At 35.7% G+C, this 21,274-nt stretch overlaps 1 long non-coding RNA gene and 2 other non-coding genes across 4 annotated transcripts; all 3 read right to left on the minus strand.

The window, feature by feature from the left end:
* Nucleotides 1–210: 210 nt before the first annotated feature.
* LOC121232211 (uncharacterized) lies at nucleotides 211–20,872 on the minus strand. Of its 2 annotated transcripts, none has more exons than XR_005930511.1 (3): nucleotides 20,613–20,872; nucleotides 1,124–1,189; nucleotides 211–627 (listed from the first exon to the last, which is right to left on the minus strand). It is a non-coding gene; the product is annotated as an uncharacterized lncRNA (long non-coding RNA). The 2 variants fall into 2 exon arrangements; XR_005930512.1 differs by lacking the exon at nucleotides 20,613–20,872 and adding an exon at nucleotides 6,245–6,585.
* LOC121204245 (small nucleolar RNA R71) lies at nucleotides 5,733–5,839 on the minus strand. The gene has a single exon (XR_005899174.1). It is a non-coding gene; the product is annotated as a small nucleolar RNA R71 (small nucleolar RNA).
* On the minus strand, nucleotides 12,126–12,232 carry LOC121204247 (small nucleolar RNA R71). The gene has a single exon (XR_005899176.1). It is a non-coding gene; the product is annotated as a small nucleolar RNA R71 (small nucleolar RNA).
* Nucleotides 20,873–21,274: the final 402 nt, after the last annotated feature.

Consider the following 21,274-nt stretch of genomic DNA (forward strand, 5'->3'; position numbering starts at 1 on the left):
ATTTGTCTTATTGGTAAAGAGTTTACCATATTCTCAAAGTTGTGAGATCGATCGATAAGCTATGTTTATATGATAGTTTAAATAAGTGTTGTATAAATGTGTAAGTTTAAAATTCTATTATATATATATATATATAAAAGAAGAAGCAATATTTAAGTGTATATATATACACACACCTTTCATTAACATGAACATGTGTGGTGTAAAACCAGCCTTTGGACAGTATTTTGGGAATTTGGATTGTCCTAACCTAATCCAAATCAAAGATTACATATATTACTATTTTGTCACATTCATTATATGAGTAAAAGAAATATAATACCTCGTCTCAACTCGATCATCGGGTTCGAGAGCTACAGGATGTCATATCTGTTGTTAGAGCAACTATCGTCAATTGTACAACAAATAAATCATTTAAACATTCAAACATACCACTAACACATTCATATCATGATATACAATCCTTTCCGAGTCTCAATCAAGCTTATGAAAGCTTTTTTGTCTATCTGAGTATGAAATAGGACCAAATTGTAAAGTTTCAAAAATTCAAGGCCGATGTCGCGACGTCACCTCCTCTACATCATGACGTCACCAAAACAGTTTTTCACAACGTCACATACTGTCGACCTGCATTGCGATGAGAAAATGTGGTCATTGTGACAAGGACTCTATTTTTATACAAATTAGGCCATTCGGTACCTCTTTCATGTCAACCTTTCAAACTTACCATTTGGTGCATTTTGCACAACATTTTCCTACACAAAAACATACCAAATACATGCCAAAGAATAGCATTTAACCAATTCCAACCATCCATTCTAATATTTCCACAATTTGGCATCAAACATATCAATTCAACTTATACCAATTCAACCTAATCAACCATGTATGTTAACCATTAAATATCATCATTCTAACCATGTAATTCATACTTAATTTTGCCATATATAGTGCCACAAACATAGCTCGAAGTGTTACCAAAACATTTATACTCAATAGGCATTAACCTTATTAAAACTCAAGCATTATAAAGGATTCAAACTAAAACTATCATTTTCAGTTAACATATCAAACACTTATGTACATGCCACATAACCAAACTTTAACATGTTTGAAATACTACCAAATTGATAACAGGATAATGTGAACTTCTTGTAGATTCGATCGACACGTTCCGCAAGTTGGCAATCTACAAGGAAAAGGGAAAACAATGGGGTAAGCATTTCGAATGTTTAGTAAGTTCATATGAAAATTACTCAACTCACCTTGACATTACAACAAATTAAGTTGTTAAACACATTGATATATAACATGGCATCCTTATACTTTCATATGTAATTCAGCATTACAACCAATAGGTTAGTCCATTAGCATAACAAGGACATATAACTCAATTCATATACATATTCAACATTTTCATCATATATCAAATACTATCCATTTTATATTCAATTTGCATACATAAGTAATTCATTTCATGTTCAAATCATATACATCGTTTTCATTTTCATCACACTACCATGTTCTCACCCAATAGGACTTTAGTAAACAGAAATCGGATACACAAAACTATATTGCTCACACAAGCTGATAGTGATCAGGGCTGCTCACACAAGCTTTTATCGATGAATTGGCTCACAAGCCTTTGTTTATAAATTGAGAATCCACAACAAATGTTAGATCTCAAATAAAAATGTAAATCCTTGATCGTTTTCATATTTGACCCTAATGGCATGTCATATGTATTTTAATCTTTTACTAAGTTCACCAACATACATGTACTGATAGACCTTGGGTCTACTCATTCTTATATCTGTAGTAAGTTTGTGGTTGGGAAGAGTCTTAGAGTTGTCCCCACTAAGGCTAGCATGATAATTACCAATCCACTTGTTCAGAGTACTATGGTAAACAGGGTGGTAAAGGATTGTTCTTTGAGTTTTAGCTAACATGTATTTTTGGCGAACTTAATGCTATTGAGTTTCCATGAGTTTGATGCCATACTGGGATTGAATTGTCTGACAAGACATAGAGCAGCAGTTGAGTGCAAGTCTAGATGTGTATGGTTACTATCTGTCAATGGCAATAAGGTGTTCGTTTCAAGGGTGAAGTGTGATGTCAAAAACATTTTAGTCTCAGTCGTTACAGCTTAAAAAATGATTGCAAAAGGTAGAGATGTTTATTTGGCATATATCTTAGACTCTAAGATGGTGAAGGAAGACTCCGGGCAAGTACCAGTTGTGAATGAGTTTCTAGATTTTTTCTAGATGAATTACCGGGGATACTACCAAATAAAGATGCATAGTTCTCTATTAATGTAACGTTGGGGACTGTTCTTATATCAAGTGCGTTGTATAGAATGGCGCTAGTCAAATTGAAGGAGTTGAAAACTTAGCTGTAAGAATTATTAGATAAAGGGTTTATCGAACCAAGTGTTTCACCTTGAAGTGCGCCAATATTGTTTGTTAAGAAGAAAGATGAGACCTTCCAATTGTGTATTGATTATAGATAGTTGAACAAGGTGACCATTAAGAATATGTATCTGCTGCCTAAGATTAAAGACTTGTTTGATCAATTAAGTGGAGCTAGAGTGTTCTCAAATATTGATCTATGATCCGGGTATTATCAAATCTAGATTAAAGGGGATGATATTCCTAATACTGCATTTCATACTCACTATGGGCATTATGAATTCCTAGTGATATCAGTGTTTATGGATTTGATGAACAGAGTATTCTAGCCCTACCTCGATCGTTGTGTGATCGTATTCATTGATGACATTCTGGTTTATTTAAAGAGTGAGGCAAATCATAATGAACATTTGTGAATAGTTTTGAATGTTCTTTGAGAAAACAAATTGTACGCCAAGTTCAACAAATGTGACTTTTGGCTAAAGGAAGTTCACTTCTTGGGCCATGTTATCTTTGCGAATAGGATTAAGGTAGATCCTGAGAAGATTCGGGTTGTACTAGAATGCAATCCGCTAAAAAATATTATAGAAGTGTGCAATATCATTGGTTTGGCGGGGTACTATAGAAGGTTCATGAAGTGGTCTTTCATGATTGCGACACCATTGATGCGGTTATTGAGAAAAGATGAGAAGTTTTACTGGTCTAAAGAGTGTTAACACAGTTTCGATGAACTAAATAAGAGATTGACTGAAGCCTTAATGTTGATTCAACCAGAATCAAGAACAAAATACATAATGTTCATATATGCATCTTTGAATGGGTTGGGGTGTGTGCTCATGCAGAGAGGAAATGTGGTTACTTATGTTTCATGCCAATTCAAGCCTTATGAGAAGAATTACCCAACTCATGGCTTGGAACTGGCCACCATGGTGTTGGGAAAAGTGTCGTATATTTTCAAACCACAAAAGCTTAAAGTATCTATTCACTTAAAAAGAGTTGAACCTACGCCAACGATTATAGATAGAGTTGTTAAAGGATTATGACTTGACCATTGAGTACTATCTAGGAAAAGAAAATTTGGTGGCTGATGTGTTAAGTAGAGAGATTGTTGCAACTCTGGCTTTCTTGAGAGCAAGAGTATGTCTGGCGAATGATGGGTCACTTCTCGCCAAGTTAAGGGCAAGCAAGACCTATTTTTTTTCCTAAATATTGGAGTCCTAACTCAAGGATGCACAGTATAATAAGTGATAAACCGTAATTCATACATATTTTTATCCCATGCTTAGCACATTTTATGGATGATTTTTCCTTAAAATTGGTGAATTCGATGCTCCTAATGCCTTAATTTCATGTTTTATACTTAGGTGAGCATAGGAGAGTGAAAAGAATGAGAAACGGGCCAAAAATGGAGAAAATAGGCCAATGCACGAAATCAACACGGCTTGGACCTCCTCATACGGGTAGACCACATAGCCGTGTCAATTTGGCAGAATAGAAGCATGACTCACACGGGTGGACCACACGCCCGTGCCTATTTAACAGGCTTGACCACGGCCTTAAGCAATCGCACACGGGCATGTTCTTGCCGAGCCCAAGTTTAGTCCAATCCAGAAAAGGCCAATTTTGAGGGTTTTTAGGCATTCTAAACCCTATAAATACACCCTAGATGAGGAGGAAAAGGACACACACGGAGGAGGAAGCAGGGAACTGCTCAAGGAAAGCCGATTGATCCATCTCAGAAGTCGGATTCATCATTAAGACTAAAGATCTCCCCTCAATTTCCATTCAGGAGTTTGGGTTTTTCTTTATGTTTTGTATTCATTATTCTTCTGAGATGTTTACCTTTTTAGTTATGAACTAAAACCCCTAAATACCTAAGGGGAATGAAACCTAAGACAGATCTTGTTATTATTATCTGAATTGTATGATAAATATTTGACTTATTCTTAATTATGTGTTCTTAATTCTTGTTTTGATATTCCAGGATATTGATTCAAGTTAAGCTCTTATACAGAGGAGGAATAGACCTGTCTAAGAGTACATTTGTCATAATTAAGCGGAGTTGGTTGCGCGCCTAGAGATAGGGTGACAAGATTTTACCAGATTAGGGTGAAACCTAATAAGGGGATCCATAGATCGAGTTAATGCAACCCTAGGGAGTTAATTAGAAAGAGATTTCAATTATTCAACCTAGGGTTAGACGTTGTTAGTCTCGAGAGGGATAATAATATAACTTAGGATTTCTACGGATCAAGTCAAATGAATAAATCGTCGGATTCAGAGTCAAATAACAAGTGAATTCTAGGTGGATTTTTCCTTAGATATTGTCTTAATTCAATCGTTTTTCCAAAAGTAATTCCCCAATTCTATTTTCTGTGAATTCTTAGTTTAGTTAATTAGTTAGTTAAAACAAACCCCATTATTCTTAGGCTAGATAAAAAGATAGTCATTACTAGTACTTTTAGTTCCTTTGGGTTCGACAATTCGGTCTTGCTAAAGCTATACTACTGTTCGATAGGTACACTTGCCTTCATCGTGATAATAGTTTGTTCCAAGAATGATTCATTATAAATATTTAAAACCTGTCACGATTATCACGCATCAAGTTTTTGGCGCCGTTACCGGGGAACTAAGATATTAGGAACACTCGATTTTTATTACTTTAGCCATTTTACTTTTATTGCAATTTAAAATTTTATTTTATTTTCTAATTCTTCATTATTTTCTTCTGATAGGTTTTTTTTATAGTTTATGACTAGAAGAAACCCGTCAGGACAATTACTTTTTGACAGTGAGATCGATCGCACAGTTCGTAGAAACCTAAGAGAAATAAGGCGAAGCTTAAGATACACAGAGAACGAGCAAGATGACGATATTCAAACCCCAACCAAGGAGATGGCTGACAACCAAGAAAATCCGCTACCTCCTACAATTGTTGTTAATCAAAATCCTGCTCCACGCACTATATATGATTATGCTAAACCTAATTTAACAGGAACTAAGTCAAGTATAGTTAGACCTACTATTGCTGCAAACAATTTTGAACTGAAACCTAACAAAATTCAAATGATACAACAGTTTGTTCAGTTTGATGGTTTGTAGGACGAGGATCCCAACGTTCACTTGGCAAATTTCCTAAAATTTTGCAATACATTTAAAATCAATGGCGTTTCTGATGATGCCATACGTCTTTGATTTTTTCCCTTTTCGTTAAGGAATAAGACGAAACAATGGTTGAACTTGTTACCACGAGGGTCAATCACAACTTGGGAACAAATGATCGAAATTTTTTTATTAAAATATTTTCCACCTGTTAAAATAGCCAAATTACGTAATGATATATCTTCTTTTGTACAGATGGATTTAGAAACACTCTACGATGCATGTGAGAGATACAAGGACCTTTTGAGAAGATGCCTTCATCATGCGTTACCATTTTGGCTAAAGGTTCAAACGTTCCATAATGGCCTGAATCCTTCGACTCAGCCGTTGGAGGAACTATCAATAATAAGACAGCTGAGGCTGCTTACGAATTTATTGAGATGTCACTGAATAACTATCCGTGGCAAGTCATGAGGACAAAGCCAACAAAAACAGCCGACATTTATAACATCGATTCGGTCACCATGCTCTCTAATCAGGTAGAACACTTGAATAAGAAAATTGATAGTTTTCTTAGTTCTTCACAGGTTCACCCAGTAATGCAGTGCGAAATAAATGGAGGTGGATCGAGCAATTCAAAATACCCACCTTATGGCCAAAACATGGAGAACGAACAGTTAAATTATATGGGTAATAATCCTCGATCTCAAAACAATCCTTATAGCAATACTTACAATGCAGGTTGGAGGAATCACCCAAATTTCTCGTGGGGCGGTCAAAGAAATCAAAGGCCACAGCATCCTCCGGGCTTCCAACAACCACCTTACCAGCAAGAAAATAAGCCAAACCTTGAGGAGATGCTAACCAAATTCATCTCGGTATCAGAAACTCCTTTTTAGAATACTGAGACTGCACTCAAAAATCAACAAGCATCGATCCAAGGGCTCGAAACTCAAATTGGTTAGCTTGCCAAATTGATTTCTGAACAACCACAAGGTAGCTTGCCAAGCAAAACAGAATCTAACCCAAGGGAGCAACTCAACGCGATTACTAGTCAAGATGAGGAAGGGTTAGTCACACCTGAACTAGAACCAAGGCAAGAAACTGAGATAAGCAGAGGTAAAGGTGAGGTAGACCATAATGAGCAGAAACCGGTAAGTACAGAATACAAACCTCGTGTGCCATACCCTAATGTGACAAGGAAAGACCATTCAGATGAACAATTCGGTAAATTCTTTAAACTCTTAAAAAAGTTACATATTAACTTACCGTTTATTGAAGCTCTATCGCAGATGCCAAATGCAATGAAATTTTTAAAGGAGCTTGGACGAGGCTTCACATGTTAAGCTAAACGTAGTTTGCTCAGCTATTCTACAGAATAAACTACCCAACAAATTGAAAGATCTAGGGAGTTTTACAATTCCTTTCTTAATTGGTAGTTTAGATGTTAATAATGCATTAGCTGATTTAAGGGCTAGTATTAATGTCATGCTTTACAAAATGTTTAAACAACTAGGTCTTGGGAAACCCAAATAGACTAGGATGAGCATTCAATTAGCAGATAAACTATAAGATTTCCTAGGGGTATTATTGAAGATGTGCTAGTTAAATCGATAAATTTATATTTCCCGTTGACTTCGTTGTTCTAGACATAAAGGAGGATAGCAACACCCTTTTGATTTTAGGAAGGCCCTTTTTAGCAACTGCTAGAACGATTATTGATGTTGGCACAGGTGAGCTCACACTTTGTGTGGGAGACGAAACAATCACCCTTCAAGCTCGCAATTCCGGCAACACATCGAAAATTGAAGGTGATTGTCTAAAGCATTCTACTACAATTAACAATATGGTGCAACCTATTTTGCAGGAAATGAGTTTAAAGAAAGTACATGAGTCAATTTCAAGCAATAGTAAATGACTTATTCGTGAAGAATGAGGGCTACAAATCGAGGGCTACAAATCGAGGAGCTAGATGAATGGCGGACACATAAACCGAGAAGACATGATAAACCAAAACTACGCCAGAATAAGCTTAATACCTTTCCAAATCAACTTGAGGTTGGAGATAAAGTTTTATTAGATGCCGCAGATCCTCACATTCTTACTACCAAATCGAATGAAGAAATCCCTCTTATGGCACTTAGCATTTTCCAATTTAGTACAGTCGAGGTAAATCATCCCAAGTTCGGCACTTTTAAGGTAAACAATACCCACCTAAAACCTTATTTTGATGAGATTCACAGCAGAAATGAGGAGTATAAACTCCTCGAACCACCATGACCATTCAATGTAAAGGTAAGTCGAGCTTAGACTATAAATAAGCGATTTTTGGGAGGCAACCCGAGCACTAACAATATTACTTTCTTTAAATTTTAGTTTTTAAAATCTAACATACTAACCAAATCATTGAAAACAGGCTTTTCAGAACTACACGATCAGGCACACGGGCATGCCGTAGGCCGTGCACATACTACGGGATGAACCACAACCGTGCGATACGGTCGTGTGAAAATAGGGCAAAAATTTCTTCCCCAACACGGGATGCGATAAGTAGTCGCGGCCGTGCGATATGGCCGTGGGTGTTTTGAAACCGTTAGTAAAATTGTCAATTTAAGACAGGCGTGCGCCTGTATACACAGGCGTAGGAGAAGCGAACGGAAATCGACACGGCTCTGCAACATGGTCGTGTACACCAATGCGCCTAATTTCGAAAATTACAAAACGCACGGGCTAAGCTTAAAGCACACGGGTATGCCCCATGCTGTGTGCCCCAATTTTTCTATAAAGACTTATTTTATTTTATTTTTATTCCTATATTTTGAAATTATTTTTTATTTCCTTTTAATACAATTTTTTTCTTATTTTTTTTACAATTTTTAATTTCGGCTAATTCATATTGAGTACTTACTCTTCCTTATATATTTCCTAAAAGAGTTCCTGATTCTATCACAATTATAAAGAGCTCCAAAGCTCACTATTACTCAGGGATTCGAAACTTCACTGGAGAAGGTTCTCCACAACTGCCATGTCCTGCTCAACCACGACCATAATCGACTTCAGATATAATATTCTTTTGGCGTAGGACTTATGGAATAATGAACCTCTACCACCGCCAGAGTATCCTCCTCCACCCTCACGCAGATTATTCTCCCAATCTCCAGTTCAAGGGAATTCATTCATCACTCAGGAAGTTTCACTTCTTTCCCTTTATTATATTTATATTCTCTATCTTTGTACATGGAGGGCAATGTACATCTTAAGTGTGGGGGGTATTCATTTCACTATCAGAAAAATCCCTGAATGATTGTCTTGTTCTCTTGAAAAGCTCTCATATCTTGTTTAGGATAAATTTTGATTGATTTATGACTTTTATTGATATATCTTGAATTAAAACATAGGCATTTATGCATTGAGGGTTTAAACTTTAAGATATTAGGGAATCAAGCATGATAAGTTGATTTTTGAAGAATTAAAAACTTTTAGGTTGTTTCCCCAAGTTTAGGTATTATCTTGAGTTGGAACTCACCAGTTTAAACATCAAAAAGCCATAATTTTTGTGAGATCTTGAGCCTTTAGAGCATCTATTATTTCTTTCATGCTCATTTTCATTATGAGTGCGTCAGTATTGAATTGCTATTCTAGAACTTGCTTGATTATGCATGTGAAGACCACACCATTTGATTTGATATGTCAAAATGATAAAGGCACTTAGGTTTAACCCACTCACTCCATAAAAGCCTACCTTTACAATTAACCCTTAGTGAACCCCCTTGAGCCTAACAACCCATTCATTGATTTACCCTCGATATTAACCCATAACTCATCATTGTTGAAATCCCCTAAATTAATTTGATCCCTATTTTTGTTGAGATTTGAGTTGGAATAATTGCTTAGCTATGTTTTATTCTTTTTTGTAATTTGGCTTGTTCTTAAAAAAACAAATGTATACATATTAGTAGTAGTGATCTTTTGAGCTAGAGAAGTTAAATTCCATATTCTGAGAAAAAGCTCTGTTGTACACAATTGATGACTAGTCATTTTTCTAGTTAGGCAATTTTTCAATTCAATCTCGACTCTAACCCTTTCTTTCAGCTTGTGACCACACCTTTTAACCAAAGCCACGTTACAACCCACTAAAGACGTTTTGATTGACGTTTCATCTCAAATTATAGTGGTTGAGATTTGATTTTCGTACAAGCCTAATGACTCTTCATTATTGACTATTGAGTGCTTTATTTATTGTCCTTAAACACCTGGAGTGATTTGAGTGAATCTTTAATGAGGATGTGAAACTCTGTGATATTTTGAATCAAAGGTAATTACTTAAATGATGGGAGACACCTATGTTTTCATGATAAAATGCTCAACTTGGAATGTTTGAAACTTTAATGTTCTTTCAGTTGAATTTTCAATGTATGATTACCTATGGGTTATTTTGAGATATTATCCATAGAAATTATAAGTTGAGAAGAATTTATTTTGATTATGAGTTGAGGGCTTTGCTGGAGGACAACCAAATGCTTAAGTGTAGGGGTATTTGATAAACCGTAATTCATACATATTTTTATCCCATGCTTAGCACATTTTATGGATGATTTTTCCTTAAAATTGGTGAATTCGATGCTCCTAATGCTTAATTTAATGTTTTATACTTAGGTGAGCATAGGAGAGTGAAAAGAATGAGAAACGAGCCAAAAATGGAGAAAAGAGGCCAATGTACGAAATCAACACGACCTGGACCCCCTCATACGGGTAGACCACATAGCCGTGTCAATTTGGCAGAATAGAAGTATGACTCACACGGGTGGACCACACGCCCGTGCCTATTTGACAGGCTTGATCGCAGCCTTAAGCAATCGCACACGGGAATGTACTTGACGAGCCTAAGTTTAGTCCAATTTAGAAAAGGCCAATTTTGAAGGTTTTTAGGCATTCTAAAGCCTATAAATACACCCTAGATGAGGAGGAAAAGGACACACACGGAGGAGGAAGCAGGGAACTGCTCAGGGAAAGCCGATTGATCCATCTCAGAAGTCGGATTCATCATTAAGACTAAAGATCTCCCCTCAATTTCCATTCAGGAGTTTGGGTTTTTCTTTATGTTTTGTATTCATTATTCTTCTGAGATGTTTACCCTTTTAGTTATGAACTAAAACCCCTAAATACCTAAGGGGAATGAACCATAAGACAGATCTTGTTATTATTATCTGAATTGTATGATAATTATTTGACTTGTTCTTAATTATGTGTTCTTAATTCTTGTTTTGATATTCCAGGATATTAATTCAAGTTAAGCTCTTATATAGAGGAGGAATAGACCTGTCTAAGAGTACATTTGTCATAATTAAGCGGAGTTGGTTGCGCGCCTAGAGATAGGGTGACAAGATTTTACCAGATTAGGGTGAAACCTAATAAGGGGATCCATAGATCGAGTTAATGCAACCTTAGGGAGTTAATTAGAAAGAGATTTCAATTATTCAACCTAGGGTTAGACGTTGTTAGTCTCGAGAGGGATAATAATATAACTTAGGATTTCAACGGATCAAGTCAAATGAATAAATCGTCGGATTCAGAGTCAAATAACAAGTGAATTCTAGGTGGATTTTTCCTTAGGTATTGTCTTAATTCAATCGTTTTTCCAAAAGTAATTCCCCAATTCTATTTTCTGTGAATTCTTAGTTTTGTTAATTAGTTAGTTAAAAGAAACCCCATTATTCTTAGGCTAGATAAAAAGATAGTCATTACTGGTACTTTTAGTTCGTTTGGGTTCGACAATCCGGTCTTGCTAAAGCTATACTACTGTTCGATAGGTACACTTGCCTTTATCGTGATAATAGTTAGTTCCAAGAACGATTCATTATAAATATTTAAAACCTGTCACGATTATCACGCATCAAGTTTTGGCGCCGTTACCGGGGAACTAAGATATTAGGAACACTCGATTTTTATTACTTTAGCCATTTTACTTTTATTGCAATTTAAAATTTTATTTTATTTTCTAATTCTTCATTATTTTCTTCTGATAGGTTTTTTTTATAGTTTATGACTAGAAGAAACCCGTCAGGACAATTACTTTTTGACAGTGAGATCGATCGCACAGTTCGTAGAAACCTAAGAGAAATAAGGCGAAGCTTAAGATACAAAAAGAACGAGCAAGAGGACGATATTCAAACCCCAACCAAGGAGATGGCTGACAACAAAGAAAATCCGCTACCTCCTACAATTGCTGTTAATCAAAATCCTGCTCCGCGCACTATATATGATTATGCTAAACCTAATTTAACAGGAACTAAGTCAAGTATAGTTAGACATGCTATTGCTGCAAATAATTTTGAACTGAAACCTAACAAAATTCAAATGATACAACAGTTTGTTCAGTTTGATGGTTTGCAGGACGAGGATCCGAACGCTCACTAGGAAAATTTCCTAAAATTTTGCGATAAATTTAAAATCAATGGCGTTTCTGATGATGCCATACGTCTTTGATTTTTTCCCTTTTCGTTAAGGAATAAGGCGAAACAATGGTTGAACTCGTTACCACGAGGGTCAATCACAACTTGGGAACAAATGATCGAAAATTTTTTATTAAAATATTTTCCACCGGCTAAAATAGCCAAATTACGTAATGATATATCTTCTTTTGTACAGATGGATTTAGAAACACTCTACGATGCATGTGAGAGATACAAGGACCTTTTGAGAAGATGCCTTCATCATGCGTTACCATTTTGGCTAAAGGTTCAAACGTTCCATAATGGCCTGAATCCTTCGACTCAGCCGTTGGAGGAACTATCAATAATAAGACAGCTGAGGCTGCTTACGAATTTATTGAGATGTCACTGAATAACTATCCGTGGCAAGTCATGAGGACAAAGCCAACAAAAACAGCCGACATTTATAACATCGATTCGGTCACCATGCTCTCTAATCAGGTAGAACACTTGAATAAGAAAATTGATAGTTTTCTTAGTTCTTCACAGGTTCACCCAGTAATGCAGTGCGAAATAAATGGAGGTGGATCGAGCAATTCAAAATACCCACCTTATGGCCAAAACATGGAGAACGAACAGTTAAATTATATGGGTAATAATCCTCGATCTCAAAACAATCCTTATAGCAATACTTACAATGCAGGTTGGAGGAATCACCCAAATTTCTCGTGGGGCGGTCAAAGAAATCAAAGGCCACAGCATCCTCCGGGCTTCCAACAACCACCTTACCAGCAAGAAAATAAGCCAAACCTTGAGGAGATGCTAACCAAATTCATCTCGGTATCAGAAACTCCTTTTTAGAATACTGAGACTGCACTCAAAAATCAACAAGCATCGATCCAAGGGCTCGAAACTCAAATTGGTTAGCTTGCCAAATTGATTTCTGAACAACCACAAGGTAGCTTGCCAAGCAAAACAGAATCTAACCCAAGGGAGCAACTCAACGCGATTACTAGTCAAGATGAGGAAGGGTTAGTCACACCTGAACCAGAACCAAGGCAAGAAACTGAGATAAGCAAAGGTAAAGATGAGGTAGACCATAATGAGCAGAAACCGGTAAGTACAAAATACAAACCTCGTGTGCCATACCCTAATGTGACAAGGAAAGACCATTCAGATGAACAATTCGGTAAATTCTTTAAACTCTTAAAAAAGTTACATATTAACTTACCGTTTATTGAAGCTCTATCGCAGATGCCAAATGCAATGAAATTTTTAAAGGAGCTTTTAGCAAATAAGTGGAAATTGGACGAGGCTTCACACGTTAAGCTAAACGCAGTTTGCTCAGCTATTCTACAGAATAAACTACCCAACAAATTGAAAGATCCAGGGAGTTTTACAATTCCTTTCTTAATTGGTAGTTTAGATGTTAATAATGCATTAGCTGATTTAAGGGCTAGTATTAATGTCATGCTTTACAAAATGTTTAAACAACTAGGTCTTGGGAAACCCAAACAGACTAGGATGAGCATTCAATTAGCAGATAAAACTATAAGATTTCCTAGGGGTATTATTGAAGATGTGCTAGTTAAAATCGATAAATTTATATTTCCCGTTGACTTCGTTGTTCTAGACATAAAGGAGGATAGCAACACCCCTTTGGTTTTAGGAAGGCCCTTTCTAGCAACTGCTAGAACGATTATTGATGTTGGCACAGGTGAGCTCACACTTTGTGTGGGAGACGAAACAATCACCCTTCAAGCTCGCAATTCCGGCAACACATCGAAAATTGAAGGTGATTGTCTAAAGCATTCTACTACAATTAACAATATGGTGCAACCTATTTTGCAGGAAATGAGTTTAAAGAAAGTACATGAGTCATTTTCAAGCAATAGTAAAGGACTTATTCGTGAAGAACGAAGGCTACAAATCGAGGAGCTAGATGAATGGTGGACACATAAACCGAGAAGACATGATAAACCAAAACTACGCTAGAATAAGCTCAATACCTTTCCAAATCAACTTAAGGTTGGAGATAAAGTTTTATTAGATGCCGCGGATCCTCACATTATCACTACCAAACCGATTGAAGAAATCCCTCTTATGGTACTTAGCATTTTCCAATTTGGTACAGTAGAGGTAAATCATCCCAAGTTCGGCACTTTTAAGGTAAACAATACCCACCTAAAACCTTATTTTGATGAGATTCACAGCAGAAATGAGGAGTATAAACTCCTCGAACCACCATGACCGTTCAATGGAAAGGTAAGTCGAGCTTAGACTATAAATAAGCGATTTTTGGGAGGCAACCCGAGCACTAACAATATTACTTTCTTTAAATTTTAGTTTCTAAAATCTAACATACTAACCAAATCATTGAAAACTAGCTTTTCAGAACTACATGATCAGGCACACGGGTGTGCCATAGGCCGTGCACATACTACGGGATGAACCACAGCCGTGCGATACGGCCGTGTGAAAATAGGGCAAAAATTTCTTCCCAAACACGGGATGCAATAAGTAGTCGCGACCGTGCGACATGGCCGTGGGTGTTTTGAAACCGTGGGTAAAATTGTCAATTTAAAACGGGCGTGCGCCTGCATACACAGGCGTAGGAGAAGCGAACGGAAATTGACACGGCCGTGCAACATGGTCGTGTACACCAATGCGCCTAATTTCGAAAATTACAAAATGCACGGGTTGAGCTTAAAGCACACGGGTATGCCCCACGCTGTGTGCCACAATTTTTCTATAAACACTTATTATTTATTTTATTTTATTTTTATTTCTATATTTTGAAATTATTTTTTATTTCCTTTTAATACTATTTTATCTTGAGTTTTTTTTACAATTTTTAATTTCGGCTACTTCATATTGAGTACTTACTCTTCCTTATATATTTCCTAAAAGAGTTCCTGATTCTATCACAATTATAAAGAGCTCCAAAGCTCACTATTACTCAGGGATTCGAAACTTCACTGGAGAAGGTTCTCCACGACTGCCATGTCCTGCTCGACCACGACCATAATCGACTTCAGATATAATATTCTTTTGGCGCAGGAATTATGGAATAATGAACCTCTACCACCGCCAGAGTATCTTCCTCCACCCTGACGCCGATTATTCTCCAAATCTCCAGTTCAAGGAAATTCATTCATCACTCAGGAAGTTTCACTTCTTTCCTTTTATTATATTTATATTCTCTATCTTTGTACATTGAGGGCAATGTACATCTTAAGTGTGGGGGGTATTCATTTCACTATCAGAAAAATCCCTGAATGATTGTCTTGTTCTCTTGAAAAGCTCTCATATCTTGTTTAGGATAAATTTTGATTGATTTATGACTTTTATTGATATATCTTGAATTAAAACATAGGAATTTATGCATTGAGGGTTTAAACTTTAAGACATTAGGGAATCAAGCATGATAAGTTGATTTTTGAAGAATTAAAAACTTTTAGGTTGTTTCCCAAGTTTAGGTATTATCTTGAGTTGGAACTCACCAGTTTAAACATCAAAAAGCCATAATTTTTGTGAGATCTTGAGCCTTTAGAGCATCTATTATTTCTTTCATGCTCATTTTCATTATGAGTGCGTCAGTATTGAATTGCTATTCTAGAACTTGCTTGATTATGCATGTGAAGACCACACCATTTGATTTGATATGTCAAAATGATAAAGGCACTTAGGTTTAACCCACTCACTCCATAAAAGCCTACCTTTACAATTAACCCTTAGTGAACCCCCTTGAGCCTAACAACCCATTCATTGATTTACCCTCGATATTAACCCATAACTCATCATTGTTGAAATCCCCTAAATTAATTTGATCCCTATTTTTGTTGAGATTTGAGTTGGAATAATTGCTTAGCTATGTTTTATTCTTTTTTGTAATTTGGCTTGTTCTTAAAAAAACAAATGTATACATATTAGTAGTAGTGATCTTTTGAGCTAGAGAAGTTAAATTCCATATTCTGAGAAAAAGCTCTGTTGTACACAATTGATGACTAGTCATTTTTCTAGTTAGGCAATTTTTCAATTCAATCTCGACTCTAACCCTTTCTTTCAGCTTGTGACCACACCTTTTAACCAAAGCCACGTTACAACCCACTAAAGACGTTTTGATTAACGTTTCATCTCAAATTATAGTGGTTGAGATTTGATTTTCATACAAGCCTAATGACTCTTCATTATTGACTATTGAGTGCTTCATTTATTGTCCTTAAACACCTGGAGTGATTTGAGTGAATCTTTAATGAGGATGTGAAACTCTGTGATATTTTGAATCAAAGGTAATTACTTAAATGATGGGAGACACCTATGTTTTCATGATAAAATGCTCAACTTGGAATGTTTGAAACTTTAATGTTCTTTCAGTTGAATTTTCAATGTATGATTACCTATGGATTATTTTGAGATATTATCCATAGAAATTATAAGTTGAGAAGAATTTATTTTGATTATGAGTTGAGGGCTTTGCTGGAGGACAAGCAAATGCTTAAGTGTAGGGGTATTTGATAAACCGTAATTCATACATATTTTTATCTCATGCTTAGCATATTTTATGGATGATTTTTTCTTAAAATTTGTGAATTCGATGCTCCTAAGCCTTAATTTCATGTTTTATACTTACGTGAGTACAAGAAAGTGAAAAGAACGGGAAACAGGCCAAAAACGGAGAAAATGGGCCAACGTACGAAATCAACACGGCCTGGACCTCCTCACACGAGCAGACCACACGGCCATGTCAATTTGGTAGAATCGAAGCACGACTCACACGGGTGGACCACACGCCCGTGCCTATTTAACAGGCTTGACCATGGCCTTAAGCAATCGCACACGGGCGTGTTCCTGCCGAGCCCAAGTTTAATCCAATTCAGAAAAGGCCAATTTTAAAGGTTCTTAGGCATTCTAAAGCCTATAAATACACCCTAGATGAGGAGGAAAAGGATACACACGGAGGAGGAAGCAGGGAACTATTCAAGGAAAGCCGATTGATCCATCTCAAAAGCCGAATTCATCATCAAGACTGAAGATCTCCCCTCAATTTCCCTTCAGGAGTTTTGGGTTTTTCTTTATGTTTTGTATTCATTATTCTTCTGAGATGTTTACCTTTTTAGTTATGAACTAAAACCCTTAAATACCTAAGGGGAATGAAACATAAGACAGATCTTGTTATTATTATCTGAATTGTATGATAATTATTTGACTTGTTCTTAATTATGTGTTCTTAATTCTTGTTTTGATATTCCAGAATATTGATTCAAGTTAAGATCTTATACAGAGGAGGAATAGAGCCTGTCTAAGAGTACATTTGTCATAATTAAGCGGAGTTGGTTGCGTGCCTAGAGATAGGACGACAAGATTTTGCCGGATTAGGGTGAAACCTAATAAGGGGATCCATAGATCGAGTTAATGCAACCCTAGGGAGTTAATTAGAAAGAGATTTCAATTATTCAACCTAGGGTTAGACGTTGTTAGTCTCGAGGGGGATAATAATAGAACTTAGGATTTCTACGGATCAAGTCAAATGAATAAATCGTTCGATTCAGAGTCAAATAACAAGTGAAGTCTAGGTGGATTTTTGCTTAGGTATTGTCTTAATTTAATCATTTTTCCAAAAGTAATTCCCCAATTCTATTTTCTGTGAATTCTTAGTTTAGTTAATTAGTTAGTTAAAAAAAACCCCATTATTCTTAGGCTAGATAATAAAAAGACAGTCGTTACTAGTACTTTTAGTTCCTTTAGGTTCGACAATTCGGTCTTGCTAAAGCTATACTACTGTTTGATAGGTACACTTGCCTTCATCGTGATAATAGTTATTTTCAAGAATGATTCATTATAAATATTGAAAACTTGTCACGATTATCATGCATCAATAAGATAAAAGAAAGTATAAAGTTTGGCAACGCAAGGAATTTCAACATGAGAAATAAGGGAAAGCTACGTTTTATGGGAAGGTTATATGTTCTTGATGTTGAAATTTTGAGGTAAGAAATCATGAAAGAGGTACATCAATGACCTTTTTCACTTTACCGAGGGAGTGTAAAGAGGTATTGAGATTTGTAGAGCTTATTTTAGTGGCTAGGGATGAAATGGGAGATATCATAATTTATAATGAAGTGTTTAACCTATCAGAGAGTTAAAGCTGAACATCAGGTTCCCTCTAGAAAGTTGTGTTCACTTGAGATTCCAGAATGGAAGTGGGATAGGATCAAGATGGATTTTATTTCGAGGTTTCCTCTTAGTACATCAAAGAAGAATTCTATATGGGTAATCGTTGAAAGGTTAACAAAGTCAACACACTTTGTAGTAGTGCGTACATACTACTCATTGGAAAAGCTGGCGAAGTTGTACATTTCGGAGATAGTTCACCTCCATGGTACTCCCTTATCAATTGTATCTGATCGTGACCCCAGATTCACATCAAGGTTCTAGAAGCAGTTGCAGATGTCTCTTGGAACCAAGCTTTGGTTTAACACTGCCTTTCATCATCAAACTAGTGGCCAATCAAAAAGGGTGATCTAAGTATTGGAAGATATGTTTAGAATTTTTGTGATTGACTTTGGATGAACTGGGATAAGTACCTGGCTTTGGCGGAGTTTGCATACAATAACAATTATCACACCAGTTTAGGCATGTCACCTTTTGAGGCATTTTGTGAGAGGAAGTGTTGATCACCAGTTTGCTAATTAAAGCTTAGTGAGAAGAAGTTGGTTAGTCCAAACTTAGTCTGTAAAGTAAAAGAGAAGGTGTTGGTCATCAAGACCAGTGCCAAATGGAAAGAACCCGTAAACTAGAAAAAGCTCTAAGTGAAGATTTCTGGTGAGTTCCTTCGTATCTTGAGTCTATTATTTATGTTATTTTGTTAAACCTTCCTCACTGTACAACCAGGTAAGTGGCTTTAACATTTGGTTCTAATTCTCGTGTTTAAGGAGTCAATACATGTAAGGGTAAAGATAATGAAACAAAATAGAAGTCATGCATGTTCATGGTATAAATACTCATTCTTTGGTGCATAATTTTCGTATCCAAAATGGTGTAAAGAGGTATCGAAGGGTTGTTACGTATATGAAAAAGAAGGATATTATATTTTGCCTCCGGTATGTCATTCTCGTGTAAACTGTGGCTGGTGAAAACTTGGTCTTGCAGGGGAACACTTATGTGTTCAAAATAAAATGAGGGATGAAGGGGGTATGGAGGTTATGACTAGTAAATAGCTTGATGAGTGGTATGAAGATATAGGAAAAATGGTTCTTTAGAACTAGAATTAGAAGCTAACATAAGAAAGGGAGTATATGGGAAAAAAATGGTGCATTTGTGTAAAACAAAGAGTTTACGTTGCATAAAGTGTAAACAATATGTTTAACTGTTATAAAAGGGTAATCTGTGAAAGTGGCATACACGCAGAGTAGTTTTGCTCAATAGATAGTGTTCGCTAATAGGTTGCGTCTAATTGCAGGAGTATTTTTCAGTGGATACTTAGGATGGAGAGAGAATTGTATCTTCCAGATATGGTGTACTATTTTGTCAGTTTAAGTCTTGATCTCTTAATGTCTGATGGTCCTTATTGTGGAATTATACTTCCTAGGAACTCACTAAGTTCTTATGAACTTACCTATTTGTTTTCTTCTAATTTTTAGGTTCTTAGGTTGGACATTATAGTAGTAGGGAATTAGCCAAATTAGCGGCCTATTGTGAGCCTTCTCTTATCTTGGTATAACATGAAATTATTAGGGTGTTAAGACTTCTATTAGCTGCCACCAGTTGAAAATCATTAGCCTATATTTTAGAAAATGGTATTTTGTAACTATGAATGCTTATTTGTAACCTTGTCAGCTTATTGACAAAGTTGGTTCTATGTGACACTGGAACGAAAAAATTGTGCAAGTGTACACAATCGTGACAAGTAACAAAGTGATAAATATTGAGTATCGTCTCCACAGGGACTGTTAAGCACTTCTTTGTGAAAAAAAATTAGAACTTAAACAAATTGGTGATGGAAAAATAATATAGGTTGAAAGTGTAGTGCAATTAAATAAAATTGAGTTAACTAACTAATTTAATAAGCTAAAAATTATCTTAGTATGAAATTTAAATGAACACAGGAAATTATGCAAGTATTAAGAGTTTATAACAATGGCATGCTTGTGTTAAAACAATCATCCTTCCTAGTATAGAATTATTCATACTGTTAAAAGATGCTACGGAGATTTCGTGGCTAAATTGATTATTTATTAACCCTAATCAAATTTAGTAAAATATTTAACTTAATCAATTATTAAACCTGTCTCACATATTTCTATATTTAATAGAATTAAAATTTCATAAGCAAAACATGTTACAAGGTTATTTAAGGTAATAGTAGTTTTAGTATTATTACAAATTTAATATATACATGATTAAACATTATACCATACAAGTATTTTTTCAATTAATTAAAATCTTATTCAGATTAATTAATTAATTCATACATTTCTTCACATTAAACATGCATAAGAAATTTACTCGTGATTTTACTTGAATGAATAATGCAAACTATGGAAATCAGATCATTCTAACAACAACGAATTTAAGCAATCATGATTATATTGAAAAGCAAATACTTATTTGAAAACTTGTTTATGAATTGAACAAAAACAAAGATAAAAAGGGCAGAAGAAACTCTAACCAATTCTGGACGTTCCCGAGGCATAAACTACTTGCTCCTTCATTGGTTCTTTTGTCTTGCCGTCACAACTAAGCCAAAGTACCCTCAATATAGCTGAAATATGGCTGCTCTCACGACTATGCAAAGCTCTTTTTCAATAGGAAGAAATAATGAATGAAAAAGGAAGAAAAGAGAACGCAAGTGGAGAGGAAATGAAAAGAGAATGAATAATGAATGAGATGATTTTGAAAGGAAAAAGGTCTTATTTATACTAGAATGAGATGAAAAAAAAATAGCATAGGAGAGTCTTGGTTTTCTCCCTCAAGTGGCAGGCCATGAATTGAGGAGGGAGGGGTTGATTGCTTTACTAGAATTAACTAGGTGCTTAAATTTGGAAGGCTTGAAAAGTGGAGGGATTGGAATGATTATGAAGAGAAGTTTAGGGGTTGTTTTTTAATTATTGAAATCAACTTAAAATAGCTGATTTTGGTAGTAATTTGGGACAGTTTGGGCTGCTTTCCCTTTTTGTGGATTAGTCCTCTTCAAATTAAATATTCTGGGCATCTTTCTTTGCATCAAGTTGTCCAATTTAATCATCCCAATTGAGAGCTGGGTTAATTTAATTGTAAGGGTCCAAAAATAATCTTTTTGGGTTCCCATGACTATTAAATAATCATCTATCC

The sequence above is a fragment of the Gossypium hirsutum genome, chromosome A07, assembly GCF_007990345.1.
Source record: "Gossypium hirsutum isolate 1008001.06 chromosome A07, Gossypium_hirsutum_v2.1, whole genome shotgun sequence".
NCBI classification, from domain to species: Eukaryota; Viridiplantae; Streptophyta; class Magnoliopsida; order Malvales; family Malvaceae; genus Gossypium; species Gossypium hirsutum.